Raw genomic sequence first — 13,854 nt, 5'->3', positions numbered from 1 at the left:
GCTCCAACCTGCAAAGGCAGGATTTTGCCTACAGCATGTTTTTCTCCAGCCATGCAAATTAATTTGGAATTAACCAAGAGTGGGATCTCACCAGTGCTCTGTACCACCTACCTGTGTTGGAGTTGCTGGTACTCCTCTCCTCCTTTTCTTCCTGCTGAAAGCCCCCAAGTTGCCAGCTCTATGGAGCTGCCCTCCCACCCTCAGCCAGAGAGACCTGGCTCCCAACACTGCTGGTTCAGCTGTGAACAAATGTCCACCAGTTTCTTGCTGCATTCTCCTGCATGAGCCATGCAAAATATTTGGATTTTGGCTGCAGAAGGTCTTGCACCCTGCTCCTTTCTAACCCTTCAAATAAGCTGTCTTTCTTTCCCCTGCCTGATTAAGCACATTCCTTCCTCTCTCTCTTCTTCGCTCTGCCCTGCAGCAATTTCCAAAGCATTTTTGTGGCATCCAAGACCCAGAGACAAATTCATGAGCTATGGAGATGTGGTTTTTATCATGTGCTCTCAGCTCTGAGTCCTGGCCAGTGCATGGGCAGTGGGTCCACAAACATGAGGGCACTGTGCTCCTTTCCTAAGGGTCAACGGATAGTGTTCCACAGCTATGTCTTTCTAAGTGCAATCAAATTGCTCACTGTGAGTTTATTGGGGACACACTGTCTGTGCGTTCTCTCCCAGGTTCCCGACTCTCAAAATAATAATAATTATGTGGCCTGGAAAAAATTGTTGTTAACCATAAGCCTGGGAACTGCTTCTATTATTTAGCTTTATGGGAATCCATACAGCTCCCATGGAAGGGGATTATTTACCTAGGCATTGAGGAAAAGTGGAGGAGCCTGCATGCTCCTTCTGGGTATTGTATTGCCAAGTCCCAGGGCAAAGGCCTCCGGAGAGCGGTTTCCTCTAGCTGTCATTAATCCTTGTGGGCTTGGTCACATCGGTGCACGGCATCCTTTGGGTCACCGGCTGCTGGGAAGCCAGACTATTGTTTGAGGGCATTTGTCCCAGACAGAGGAGCTGAGAAACCAAGCTTTTCAGGTGTCCCCACCACAAAGTGACTGGCTTGCAGCCTGGCACTTGCTTGGGCCTTTCCTTGTTCTGCTGCTGGGAAGCCAGCTGGATTTGGACCCATTTTGATAAGGCCAAAGGAAGGAGTGGCCCGGGGATGTCCCAGTATGTGCTGTGCTCAGCCTGCAGGAGGGAGCTGCCCCACATACCTGTGGCTGCAAGGAGATGGCTCCACCACAGCCCCCATGGATAGGATGGAACACCCAGGACCCCCAACTCCGTCCTGGTCCCTAACTCCCAGCCTGATCTTCTAATCCCTGCAGGCCAGAAGCAGGAAGGCCCAGTTTCAATTCATGAAATTGAAGCAAAGGAAATGTGCTCTTTCTTTAAGAGCTAAAAGAAGTCTTGTAGGGATGCTTTCTAATAGGGATGTTGCCCATGACACATATATGCACAAATGTGCATGGAAGGAATTGTGGCATGGAGGGAAACCCAAACAGGCCCTTCATTCTTACCATGGGTTTGCAGAGCCCTTTCTGGTTCTTTTAATGGTGACAACCTTAGAGGAAGAAACAGAAATATGTGTTTTCCAAGCCAGGGTTCAAAGGGGGTTTATAGCTCTGATGGGAAAGTCTCTGTTCAAGGTTGCATCTGTCTCAGCACAAACTACGCTTTAGAGAGAGCTCAGAAGGAAGTAAGCTGTGATTTCTTCCCCACTGATGCTGGCAGGCAGTGCACTGGTAAGCAGTAAGCAGCCAACCCCTACTTCCATCACATTATGACTGGAAGGTGTCCTCTGTGGCTTGCAGCTGAAGCTCCCTCTTTCTGCCCTCTTCAGGGGTGTTGTGTGCCACCACAGCTTTGCCAGTGGCAGCAATATTATTTTGATGCTGCAATCACTCCTTTTTGGTAACTCATTGTTTTGAGAGGTGCTGCTGATGGACAGGAATGAGAAAGCCAGTTTTTACAGCAGTCCAGCAGTGATGCCAGAAGCGCATCCAGGATCTGAAGAAGGTCTGTCTGAGGGCCTCCATAAGCAGAGCTGTGCTACTGTGCCCCCCAGTGCCACCTGGGCAAGGGACACAGGGAGAGTCTGTGGGTCATCCCAACCCACAGAGCATGGGGCTGCCTCAGAGACCCCTGAACTGGTGCATCTCATGGCCCTGTGTGCAGTGCTGGTCTGGGGCTGGGGGCACACTGGTGTGGCTCCATACCTGGGCTCCCGGCCCACACCTCCAGTGTGGAGGTGCAGGGACCCAGGTGTGCATCTGGCCCAGGCTGCCTCCATGCCCTGCATGGATCACAAAGCACCAGCATAGCCCAAGGGACCTGCCCAAGGTTCCCCTGGGAGTCTGCAGCAGAGCAAAGGTCCAAGCTTGGTGTGACCCAGCCAGTGCCTGGTGGAAGCAGAGCCACCCTAGTCCCTGCATCAGCCTTCACAGTGCGTGGGGAAGTGGGGCGATGCTGCTCTCAGGCATGAGTCCCTCCATCTTCTCTCTGATTCTGCCCAGGGATGGGCATGCAGGGGCATGGAGGGACACCCTTCCCCTGCTGTGCTCAGCGGATGCAGAGCGTGGTGGCAGTCGGACAGAGCTGCTTTCTCCAGCACAGTGCTGCCATTGTCCAGCTGGGCTCTGGGCCCTCTCATCCCCACCAGGATGCAGGCACAGCCAGGACCTCTGCATTCCAGCAGCACAGACAACAAGGTGAAGGGGATGGATGGAAGCCTCTGGAGCAGGCTGCCCACCTTTATGTCTCCACAGTGCAGCCCCACTGCTTTTTGGACTTTGGTGCAAAAGACAATACAAGCGAGCACAGTAAGGTGGTGGCTAAAAAAAAGGAAAATCTGAATGAATAGGAGGGGGAAGGGAGAGCAGATGACGCTGAGATCTGAGGGGCAAGAAGAGCCAGTGAGACAGAGCTGGGCTGCGAGCCGGAGAGGAAAAGCCAGGAGCCCCATGGGAGCTGGGCTGTGGGAAGAGACAATGCGATGGAGGGGAAGGAGCCAGCTCCCACTCTGGGACAGGCACAAGGCTGCAATTAGAGAGAGGAGACAGCATGTCTGCCCAGGCTGGGAAGTCTCCTGCCATGGATGCAGGGTCGTGCAGGGGATGGGGCAGAGAGCCCCTGCCTGCTCTGTGCCTTCCCCTTCAGCTGGCACCCAGCACCCGAGGGGGCAGAAGCCCCAGGGGCAGACTGGCAGTACCTGTGGCTCCGAGGTGCAGGGGCTTTGCTCCCCAGTGCTGGCACAAGATGTCTGGGTTGCTTTGTGCTTGCACTGCGGTGGCACGGTCATACCAGGCCCCCTTCCCTGGGTCAGCCCTCCTCCCCTGGCTGCCCTGGGCAGCCCCCTCCTGCCTTCTAAACCAGCTGATCAAATACCAATGTCCTCCAGGCAAGCAGGTTACTTGACTGCTCACCTCTTACAGCTAGCACCCTTCAGTGGGCTTCTGGAATTTTCCTGGATGAAGGATGCTATGGAAATATGCAAATCCAGAGCACAAGCTCTGGTTTTAGTGTCCTCCTCTGCACTGCGATTATCTAGCTCCCAATGGAAAATTTAAGTTTGTTTGGAAACAGTCTCTGGGTTTGGCTTGAAAAGGCTCAGAAAATACCATGCAAGGGTCACAAACTTTTAGCACAAGCCATGTTTGGCTGGGGCTATAAAAGAGGAGGGAGGTGGAGGAAGAATATGAGTACACACCATTTTTGCTACCAAAAACTTGGCCGGGAAACTCTGTGCTTCGCTCCCTCTGAACATAAAGGTCCAGGAAAGTTTGGTGCTTTTAAAAGAAAACAAACTAGTCATGCAACCAGAGGAACTGATTTCCAAGTTTGGTTTTTACGGCTTATTTTCACCACTCTGCCAAGAGGCAGATGAAGCAGAGCTCCTGCAAACTTCTGCTGAAGTGACAGCAAAGGGAGATGCTTGAAAAAAGCCATCAATTCCTGGCAGAGCCAGAAGAAAGAGGAGAGCCCTGGTGAGCCAACAGTGGTTTTTTTAAAATATAAAATAATATACTTCAGACTTGCAGTGGTTTTTGCTTCCTGATCAACAGTTTTAAGCCAACCCAACTGCTTTCCTCTTTTTCTGGTCATTTTAAGATCTTTCCACAGAGGTGAAATTAAATACGAGGCGCAGGAGGAGACCTGCAGGTTTTCCTGCCATTCTCACCTGCGTGGGAGTGCCAGGAGCTGGGAGTTAAGGCAGCACCGTGTATTCACTGACCAGGCAGGCACAGAGAAGTGTGGAAGATCACCACAGTGTATATAAAGCCGTGCAGCAATAACAGCTAATTTGTTTTTGCCTAAAGAGCAGTTAGGGTTGGTTTTGTTTCATTTTAAATAAAGACATTTGGACTCCAAAGGTCATTTCCGTGGAATAACAATACTCCTTTCACAAAGGGGCACCGGCAGGGTCTCCGTTACTCCCAGTGCTCCCAGTCTGGTTTGAAAGCCCAGCTGCAGCTCAGCCTGGTGAGCATCCCCTGGGTGCCCTCTACACGTTGCAGCAGCTGTGCTGTGCCAGCACCCCGCCACGGGAAATGCAGGAGCTCAGGAAGAAGTGTCGGTTCCTCTGCTGGGGTGTTCATACAGGCACCATCCTCTCATCCTCTCCTGGTGCCTATTTGACAGTAAAATGAGGATGGTGGCCAATCCATTTCACCCCTCACCCCCACCTCAGTGGCACCCCTGTGCCTTCTGGGAGTGCTTGCAGAGGATGGTGCATCCCCAGCAAGCAACATAGAGCCATGTGTTCTCCTCATCCTCAACAGGTATGGCATGAGGAGCAGAGATGATCAAAAATTCTGATTTTAAAGTAGGTCATTTGCACTGTGGGAAGGTTTTCCATGAGCTGATGCCTTGAAATGGCAGGTGAATATGCTTCACTGACTTGAGTGAAATTGGTACCACGATCTGTATCCATGCAAGGACATTGAAGCTAGGCAATGCAGGAAGCATTCAGCAGAGCTGGGTGAAAAAGCATGCAGCTTGGTTCTCAGATCCAGTTACATACTTCTTTTCCTACATGCTTCCTAAATAGCTACTCTCTCAGGCTTTAAGCAGGCAGAAAGCATTGGAGCTGTAAAAAGTAAAACTGATGTTCAGGCTATTCTGTCTTGCAGGCATTTATTTGCCAAAAACTTCCTCTCTGCTTCAGTGCAGCCCCCAGCATCACTTCCTATCAGTCAGTCATCAAGTTATAGGGCATTTTGCTTGAAAAGTACCTTATTTTTTTATTCAATGTGGAGAAAGGATCTTCAGGAGGAAAAAGCCCCTGAGTTAAAAACAGCTCCCCTCCTTAGCGAGCACTGCTGTTTGTCACCATCTCGGAAATTTGTAAACTCTTTTCTCTGTATTTATCTAACTCTGCTATTTTGGGATTTGCCATAACTGTCTGCACCAATGAGGTGTGTGTGGAAGGGAGAGTGTCTATGCTGCTTGGCTGATATTTTTGGCCAGTGCAGAGCTCATTTCTGGGAACCTGGGTACCGCAGGAAGATGCAGTTCTGATCCCCTCCTCTCTCTGCCTCCTCTTCCTCTTCTGAGAGCATTGATGCCCACAGTGGCTCAGCAGTCCCCAGCATAGATAGATGCCTCTGGGTGTGTCAAGGGATGGAGGAGAGGGAAAAGGAGACTGGGATGGATGGCACGACTGGCTGCAGTGGGACCTCTTCTCCCATTCCAGCACTCTTGTGGCTTCAGGAAAATTCTTATGACAGCTGAAGGAGGTCTGCACAATTTTGCCTCCCAGGGGCATGATGGGACTGTGATGCTCCATAAGAGAAGGCAGTTTTCTTCCTCTGCTGTTCCCAAAACTACCCTGGCAACTCCCAGATAGCCTGCTCCTCTGTGGGAAAGAGCAGCATGGGCCAAATGTGGCCAGCCAGGAACAGAAAGGAAAGGACTTAATCAACCCACAGTCCTTCCCAGGGAGGTGTTGAGTGCATGCATATTGTATGTATACACGTATGTATGTACCTTAATACCCTACAGCTTCCAAGACACTTGTATATTTTAATTTTCTTGTCTGGCAAGGGTCTTTCCAAGCCAGATCCAGACACAGTTAACTCTGCCTGCCCTATTCTGCTCTCTTGTGCTGTCAGTAGAGAGACCTGTCCTAGCCTAACCAAAGTTGTGTTCAGAGCCATTGTACATCTACTGATCACACACAGAGGTCTTCCAGATTTCTTGGAAGCTTGCGGGAAAAATTTTTTTCAGTTCCAGAGTTTTGATTAGGGCTTGTCTTCCAGTAGCCAGGAGGTCACAGTGTCTGCACAGATCACAACCTGAACATCTGCATCCTATTACACAGCATGGTGATTATTTTTCAACATTCCCCACGTCTTCTAGCAGTGACAGTGGTGATTAAAGCCTGGAGTGGATTCCTGAGTAGCATTTCAGCTTCCTTTACTTTCGTATCCTGACCGTAAACAGAAGAAGAGGGTTTTCCTTGGGCACTGAGTCAGGAAGCCCATGTGCCTTAGGGTGATGCTGATGCACTGATGAAAGCCCGGAGATGTCAACTGGTACAAAGCAGCTGAACAAACCTGCCAAGGGATGCCAACAATAGCAGGATGTCACTGCAGCTTGCAGGGAGGAGATTTCCATTCACTGATTTGGCTCCTGTGCCAAAAGCTGTCCAGTGGTCCAAGGAATAAAGCCATTGTCTCCAGGAAGTGACCTGCAGCAGACTCTGGTGGCTCAGAGACAGTGACAGGGATTTGGTTTCCCATCTCCAGTGCCAGAGCAGCAAGAGAAGGAGGAGGAGGTGTGTGAGGCTGGGCAGGCTCTGGGCAGGGCACCTCTGGGCAGCCCCCCTTACACTTCTCACATTGTCTGGAGCCCTGCTACAAGGGGGCTCCATGAACAGTCTTGTTGAAGACTGGGACTTCATTGTTCTCCTTGGTGGAGGGAGGGGAGACAGATCAGGGAGATCAAGGAGCCAAGAGGAAAAGGATTATTCATGTTAAGTCTATAGCAAGCAGCTGGAGCTGCCAAGCAAGTATTCCAGCCAGGAGACAGTCTCAAAATTTCCTGACTGAGAAAGGATTTTACTTTCTCTGCTCATTATGCACGGTGGCATTAATGAGCCCACATTTCTGGGCTGTTGAGTTTGGCCTTGTGCAGGTCAGCATTCGACATTGAAGAAACTTCCTTCACTGTAATTTTCCCTACAAGTCTGTGAGGCAGCCAAGGGCAGGAAACTGTGTATAAATGAGGGCAACTGCTCCGGGTGGGGTCCCAGCACTGAAAGCAGCTGATGTCTAAGGTCTGGATCCAGCCAGAGGGAAGAGAGAAGGCCAGACTCATCCAGCTGCTCTCCCCTTCTCCTGGGAAGAGGGGCTATGGCACACACCAGGGCACACACCCGACACAGCAGCTCCTGCTGCTTCCCCTCACCACAGCTCCTCCTGTCCTGGTCCCTTATTACCTGCCTGGTATTTCTCTGCTTGCCCGCTCATCTGTCTCCTCCTCGGCGTGTGCCAGTGTCCCTTCCCCATGTGCCTGCCTGCAGTGCAGCCCTGTCTGCTGCCTTGCCCTCAGTAAAGGCTCAGGTTGCCCGGGGCTGCCTGCACATCCACGTCCATCTGTGTTTTCTGCTCAGTTACACTCGTGTGCTTCTCCCTGCACCCGCCTTCCAGCGCCTGTCTGTGTCTCTGCTTGCATCTCCCTCCACTGGCCCTTTCTATCCTGGTAAACAGGACAGGCACGTGCACCCAAGCCCCGTGCACCCAAGCTGGCTGGAATTGCACCGGCTCAGAACCAAGACAAAGGACAGGGAAGAGGAGGAGGGATGGGGAAAGTGAAGGGGAGTGAAAGGGCTATTGGAAAAGGCCTAGGGGACAACCCAGCTTCTTGTTGCCTTTGCATTGCTCTCATGGAAAAGATCCTCAGATAAGGCTGCTCACTATGGCAACGACCTAGTGCCTGCAAGCCACCAAGCTGGAGGTGAAGAGAAGCTCTCCTTCATCCTCCAAGACAGGGAAGGACGAGTATGAACCAAGGGAGCTGCCTCTTGGGCTAACGGAGGTCAAGGGTGGGGGACACAGATACTCATCAGAGTTCAGGCAAAAGGGGAGGGCTGCAAGGCTGGAAAAGGCAGACTCAAGGCAAAAATCCTCCAATTTCAGAAAAATGCAGGTTGTGCAATTAAGGCTGTTAGGGATAACATTGCACCTCTCCCTCAGAGAAAGGGCAGCTGGCCCTGCATGACATAGCTTGGAAATACCTGCTCAGAGCCTTGCTTAAAAATGTGTTCCCTACACAGTGGCAACCACATCACACACCAGATGAACTGCCACCTGCATGAGAAGCTTCTGTGCTGTGCTCACAGGTGTGGTGGTGCGGGGGAGGATGCTGTAGCAAGGGCATGTTGAGACTTTCCAAAAAAGTTTGCGAAGGGCAGGGGAACTGTGGTTGCTGTGGGCTTTGAAGAGTGCAGAGGACCCTGATGGGCCAAATTACAAGAAGCAGAGAGGTCAGGTGAGAAACCCTGGAAGAGGAGGGACTGGCAAGGCTTCTGAAGACATAGCTTGGAGGAGGGATGGAGCACGTTGGCTCTTGTTTCTTGCATGGCACATGCCACACAAGTGGTCAGAGCCACCCTGGACCACCGGCAATGCCAGCAGTGTACACATGTGCAGGGAGATAGATGCAGGGGTGGGGAGACAGGAAGAGGCACAGAGGCAGGCACAAGATGAGTCAGCTGTATCAGCTGATGAATAGGAGGGGTCCTGGAAGATGTCAACATTTCTGTCTCACTTTCTGGAAAATACCCAGCCTCAATGGAAAACTACTGCAGCAGAAGTTACCAGCACAATTCCTGCTTTGAATACCGGGCCAAAACCAACACACTAGTGGCTTGCTTTCCCAAATTTTAATATGACTCCTTTAGTCCTATATGGAACCAAAGAAACCTTAATGAAGCAGTTGACATGATGGAAGCAAGGAATGCCATCCAGATAACCTGGACTAACTTAAGATCTGGTCAAGCTCAAGTTGTTGCGCCTTGTGCGATTGTGGTCATAAACACTTAATCCAATTTCAATCTCATCAATGTCTTCTGGGAGATCAGGACAGAAGACTCTAATCGATTGAGGAGACGCCTGACGCTTCCTTTTTCGCCTGACCAGCCAGCAGATGACAGCAAGCAGGACCAGGGAAATTGCAGCAGTCCAAAACAGCCACCCAGAAAAGAACCAGCCTTCCTCTGCAATCTTCTCCATCTCCTTCAGCAAATGAATCAACTCCTGGTGCAGATACACCTCACGCTCCAGCATCTGTTTGGCCATGGCTTTGCTGATGTGGTGACACTTCTTCCGGCCAGGCTGGATGATCTGTCTGGCCACCGAAGCTAGGAGGAGAGCATTTGCTGCAGCCATGGCCTGGAGGAGGTGGGAGGAAAGGGGGCTCATCAGCTCTGTGTGGAGAGAGTAGGGAGCTGGGGGTACCCAGAATGTTCCCAAAGCCTCTCTAGGCCATCTCTGGGAGCCCCTAGCCTCTCTGCCCCCAGACCCAAGGATGCTAGTGCCCTATCCTGAGGGGCTCAGCTCTCTGTTTCAGAACCCCCTGGCATCTGCCCTATCCTCCATCCAGCCGAGCCTTCTCCCTGCACGAGCACTCACCAACACCTAAGTCCTACATGAGAGCAGCTGTGGTGGAGCTGGGGCTGCCTCCTGATGCCCCTGGTGACTTCTCCCACTGTGAGCCATCCTCCATGATGTCACAGCCACCAGAGCCACATCACCCAGCCAGCAAACCTAGCCTCCATCCCCATCACCCAGCTCAGCGAGGCCTGGCCACCACACCAAGAGCAAACCCCATCTGCAGAAGAGAGCTCCCAGGAATGCTCTTGACAAGGAGACTCCCCTCCAAAACTGTAATTGAAATTAAAATGGGGACTGCAGGTGGATGTCCCTGACATAGGGGTGCGATGTTTTCTGGGCCAGGTGGTCTAACTCCAAGTTACCTTGCAAACAAGAGCTACGAGCCCTTGGGCAGAGACAACTCTAGTCCCTCTGGTCCTCTTGGCTTCCTTCTGCTGGGGCAGGGCATGTGGATAACAGTTAATTTAAGAGAATTTTTTAAAAAATCAGTGTAGCCACAACTAAAGGTCTAGTGAGAAATGCCTGCAGCTGCCAGTGCTCTCAGGTACAGCAGCAGGAGGGGACATCTTCACTGCCCATGGAAGAAAGCTAAAAAAAAAAAAAAAATCTCATTACTTTTCTTTCCTTCAACTACCCATTTAACTCCCCTTGCCTTCCGCTTGTTCCTGGCTATCTAATTAGATTTCCTCAGATGACCATGTTTCAGGCCAGAAGGCTGCTGGGGGCTGTGCCAGTCTGGTCTCCCAGTCCTTGGCCAGCTGCAGGGAAGCAGTGGGGCTGTGTGCACCCCCACGCTCCCTGTGTCCAAGTTGTCCCTGGCTGCTTTGTAATGGAGAGGTAACAAAGGGAACACTGCAGTCGCCACAGCAGGTTAGGAGATAAGCAGCCCTCCCTTAATGAGGACATGATATACCTGGCAAGACTGTACCCCTTGTGGGGAACAACAGGCTCTTTCACTCCAGGCCCTGGCACAGCCAGGAGCAGCTGTGGGACAGAGGGAACAACAACTGATAAATCAGCTTAGCACCACCAGCTATAGCAAGACCCACATCAGCTGTCATTGGGAAGCCCTGGGATGTCCCAGGTTGGATTCCACCAGCAATCACAGCAGGACAGCAATTTTGGAGGGCTACAGCTTTGCTAAAATTGGCTTTTCCAGGAAGGCAGATGGGCATGGCAGTTCTCCAGCACCAAGGGAAAGCTGCATTTCTGCTGCCAGTATCTGCTGAGGGAAGCCAATCCCAGAGAGAAAAGGGCAGCGTTAGCACATTGAGAGACCTCTGCTTGATGCTTGGGAGGTAAAATCCCCACTGAAAGGAGCCAAATTGTTACTGTGTGTATCTAAAGGCACTGAATTATTAAGGAGATCTCTTAAGGCTGCAGGTGAAGCAGAGAGCTTTATGGATGGATGATATTAAATGTAATGGACCTCTAATGGGAAACCACCTGATTGCCACAGAATGGTTTCTCAGCTGTGGAGCAAACCCAAGCAGCTGGAGTGAGTGTGGTACAGACCAAGATTTCCCCAGGGAATGACTGGGTTTAGTAGTCCTTTGCAGTATTTTGGAGTATTACAGAGAGCCTGTGATGGAGAGGTACTCTCTCCCACCCCGTTCTCTGAGAACATTCACAATCCAGCCTTTGCTTTTTCTGGATTAGCCCAAAACAGCCTTTCCCTGTCTCACCAGCACACACTCACATGTCATTAAGGTCATGTAAAAGCTGGCTGTTGTTTCCAAACATCTAGAATTTGCCAAAATTAGGCTGGATTTGTGGAAAGGGGGTCCCTGAGACCTCGGGCACTCTCTGTTTGAATAGCAGGCCAAACACAACAGAGCAATGCTTGCTGTCCAAAATTTTAATATGACTCTTTTAAAAAGTCTCACATGGAGCCACAAATTACAAAATGTGTTTATTGGAGTATCAGAGAGGAACCATGAAACACCAATACTTTAGGAAGCAGCAGGGAAATACCTGCCATTCATCCCAAAGGAGTTGGACAGGGTTCTTCCCAAATGGTAAGGAGGGTGACAGCCCAGCTGAAGTGTCTGTACACCAATGCACACAGCATGGGAAACAAGCAAGAGGAGCTGGAAACCATGGTGCAATTAGAAAACTATTACCTAATTGCTATCCAGAAACACAGTGGGATGAGTAGCATGACTGGAACACTACAATTGAGGGCTACAAGTTTTTCAGAAGAGACAGGCTGGGAAGGCAGGAGGGTTGTTGTGCTGTAGGTTAAGGAATGGACGGATTGTGGAGAATTGCCTCTGAGAAGCAGTCACAGACAGGTTGAGAACTTGTGGATGAAAATTGAGGATGGGACCACCAAAGGACAGCTTGTGGGTGAGGTCTGCTCCAGGTACCTGACTGGTTGATAAGGCTTCTTGTTTCAGCAGCAGAAGCCTCACACCCACATGATCTCATCCAGATGGAGGCTTTCAACCATCCAGACAGCTGCTGGGAAAGCACTACAGCAGGCTGAGAGCAATCCAGGAGACTCCTAGAGTGCCTAGAGGACAACCTACTGGTCCAGGTATTGGACAAAGCTGCCAAAGAAGTGTTGCTGGACCTGGTGCTCACATGTGCTGATGAGCTCATCAGAGAAGTTTAGTAGAGGCTGTCTGGACTGTAGCAGCCAGGCCCTGGATTGGGTCAATGATCTTGAGGAACATGGGTCTTGTAGGGATCAGAGTGAACTTCTATCTGTTTAAAAAATTAGTGGACGAGATCCCCTGGGAAGCTGCCCTTAGGGACAGAGGAGCTGACCAGAGCTTTCAGGACACTGTTCTTAGCTCTCCATACACGTGAGTCAGGAATCAAGCACTGAGTAATTCTTTCGGTGACTTCAGGAGTAGAAGAGGCCATTACAGCTGACTACTCTGCTCTGCTGCAACAAGGAAGCCTTTGCTCCAAGACCTCACAATCAAATATAAGACAAACAAGAAAGGTGGAATAACCAGGGTGGAGAGGAAGTCAAGGGCCAGAGGAAAGTGTGATGTGTACCAGAGCTACAGGGACTGAGGCTTTCTATTCCTAATTAACAGACTCACTTGTCTTGTTTTCTGCTCTGACCACCATATGAGCCTTTTAAATATAGAAGGCTCCTCCCTGGCTATGTACACAGCCAGCCAGGCACCACCATCCATCTCAGCTACATGGCCACAGGTCACATTTTCAGAACCACTTGATGGGTGGATTAATGGCTGCCTTTTTATTGCCAGCTCCCCAGCTTTCGGGGCGGGGTGGAGGCAGGAAGGAGAAAAATAACTAATAAAAACACCCCATATGTGAAGTTTTGAAGTGTCATAAAGGTGGATTAAAAAAAAAAGCTGAGATTTTATTTTAAAATTAATCTGTAGGGGGTTTATTTGCTGCTTAGTATGAAAAATGTGAGGCTTGTAGGCTCATTTTTCACACTTCCCCCCACACACATCCCAGGCCTGGAAAGCTACTTTATTATTTTTAAATGAAAATATGGAGCTTTACTGGAATAACTAGCAACTGTGGGTGTTCTTCAGTGCTGCCCAGTGCAGCCACCCGCACAGAAAAATCAAGGTTTCTATTACATTTAAGATGAAGAGCAGGGTCTCTCATCCTCTCTTTCAGGCTTTGAGAGGTAATATTTATTATGAAAACCCTAGAAGTGATTTACAAATAACTGTGATGGTTGATACCGGTTTGATGTACTAAACAGCTGAAATTGAAGAGTTTAGGGTTGTTTTGTCTTTTTTAAGTATTACTATCAAGAGAGAAACTACCCAGATTTAAACGCTGCCCTGTACGCAATGCAAATAAAACCCCAGCAGGATGCAAAAGAAGGTCTGGGTGCAGAGTAAGGGGAAGTCAGCAAATGGTATACACAGAGCCTGGGCTTAGAAGGGGGGCTAGGAAATAAATCACCATGACTGGCTGTCTCCATCGCCTATGGAACTGTGGCAATTTCGGTCAGAAATCTCCTGTCCAAGCCGATGTTTCTCACAGTGGAAATCCAACCCCCCCCGAAGGCCAGGGAGGGATTGTTTTAACCTCTCGGGCAGAGCCAAGTCTCCAGCCGCGCTGCAACAGGCAGCAACGCTGCTCCAGTGCTGCTCCTGCTGCGGCACAGCTCCAGCCCTGCTCCTGCTCCCAGCCAGCCCGCAGCCAGAGGGATTTGACTGCAGCAGCGCTCCCCTGCCAGCAGTCCCGACAGCCTGCTGCACTTTGCATGCAGCTGCTCTGCCCACAATGAT

General features: G+C 50.5%; 1 protein-coding gene across 4 annotated transcripts in view; it reads right to left on the bottom strand.

Moving 5' to 3' along the window:
• Positions 1–8,874: 8,874 nt before the first annotated feature.
• Positions 8,875–13,854, bottom strand: part of MAB21L3 (mab-21 like 3) — a 48,668-nt gene continuing 43,688 nt past the window's right edge. For all 4 annotated transcript variants that reach the window (XM_085572107.1, XM_085572109.1, XM_085572114.1 and 1 more), the window contains 2 exons: positions 9,982–10,207; positions 8,875–9,397 (listed from right to left, as the gene is read on the bottom strand). The gene's annotated coding sequence lies outside the window, so the exon portion shown is untranslated. The remainder of the gene's footprint in view (positions 9,398–9,981; positions 10,208–13,854) is intronic.

Source organism: Lonchura striata, chromosome 1 (assembly GCF_050655825.1).
Source record: "Lonchura striata isolate lonStrDom1 chromosome 1, ASM5065582v1, whole genome shotgun sequence".
In the NCBI taxonomy this organism is placed as follows: Eukaryota; Metazoa; Chordata; class Aves; order Passeriformes; family Estrildidae; genus Lonchura; species Lonchura striata.
The sequence above is the reverse complement of the archived record's forward strand: the minus strand, read 5'-3'. Positions and strand labels throughout refer to the sequence as shown.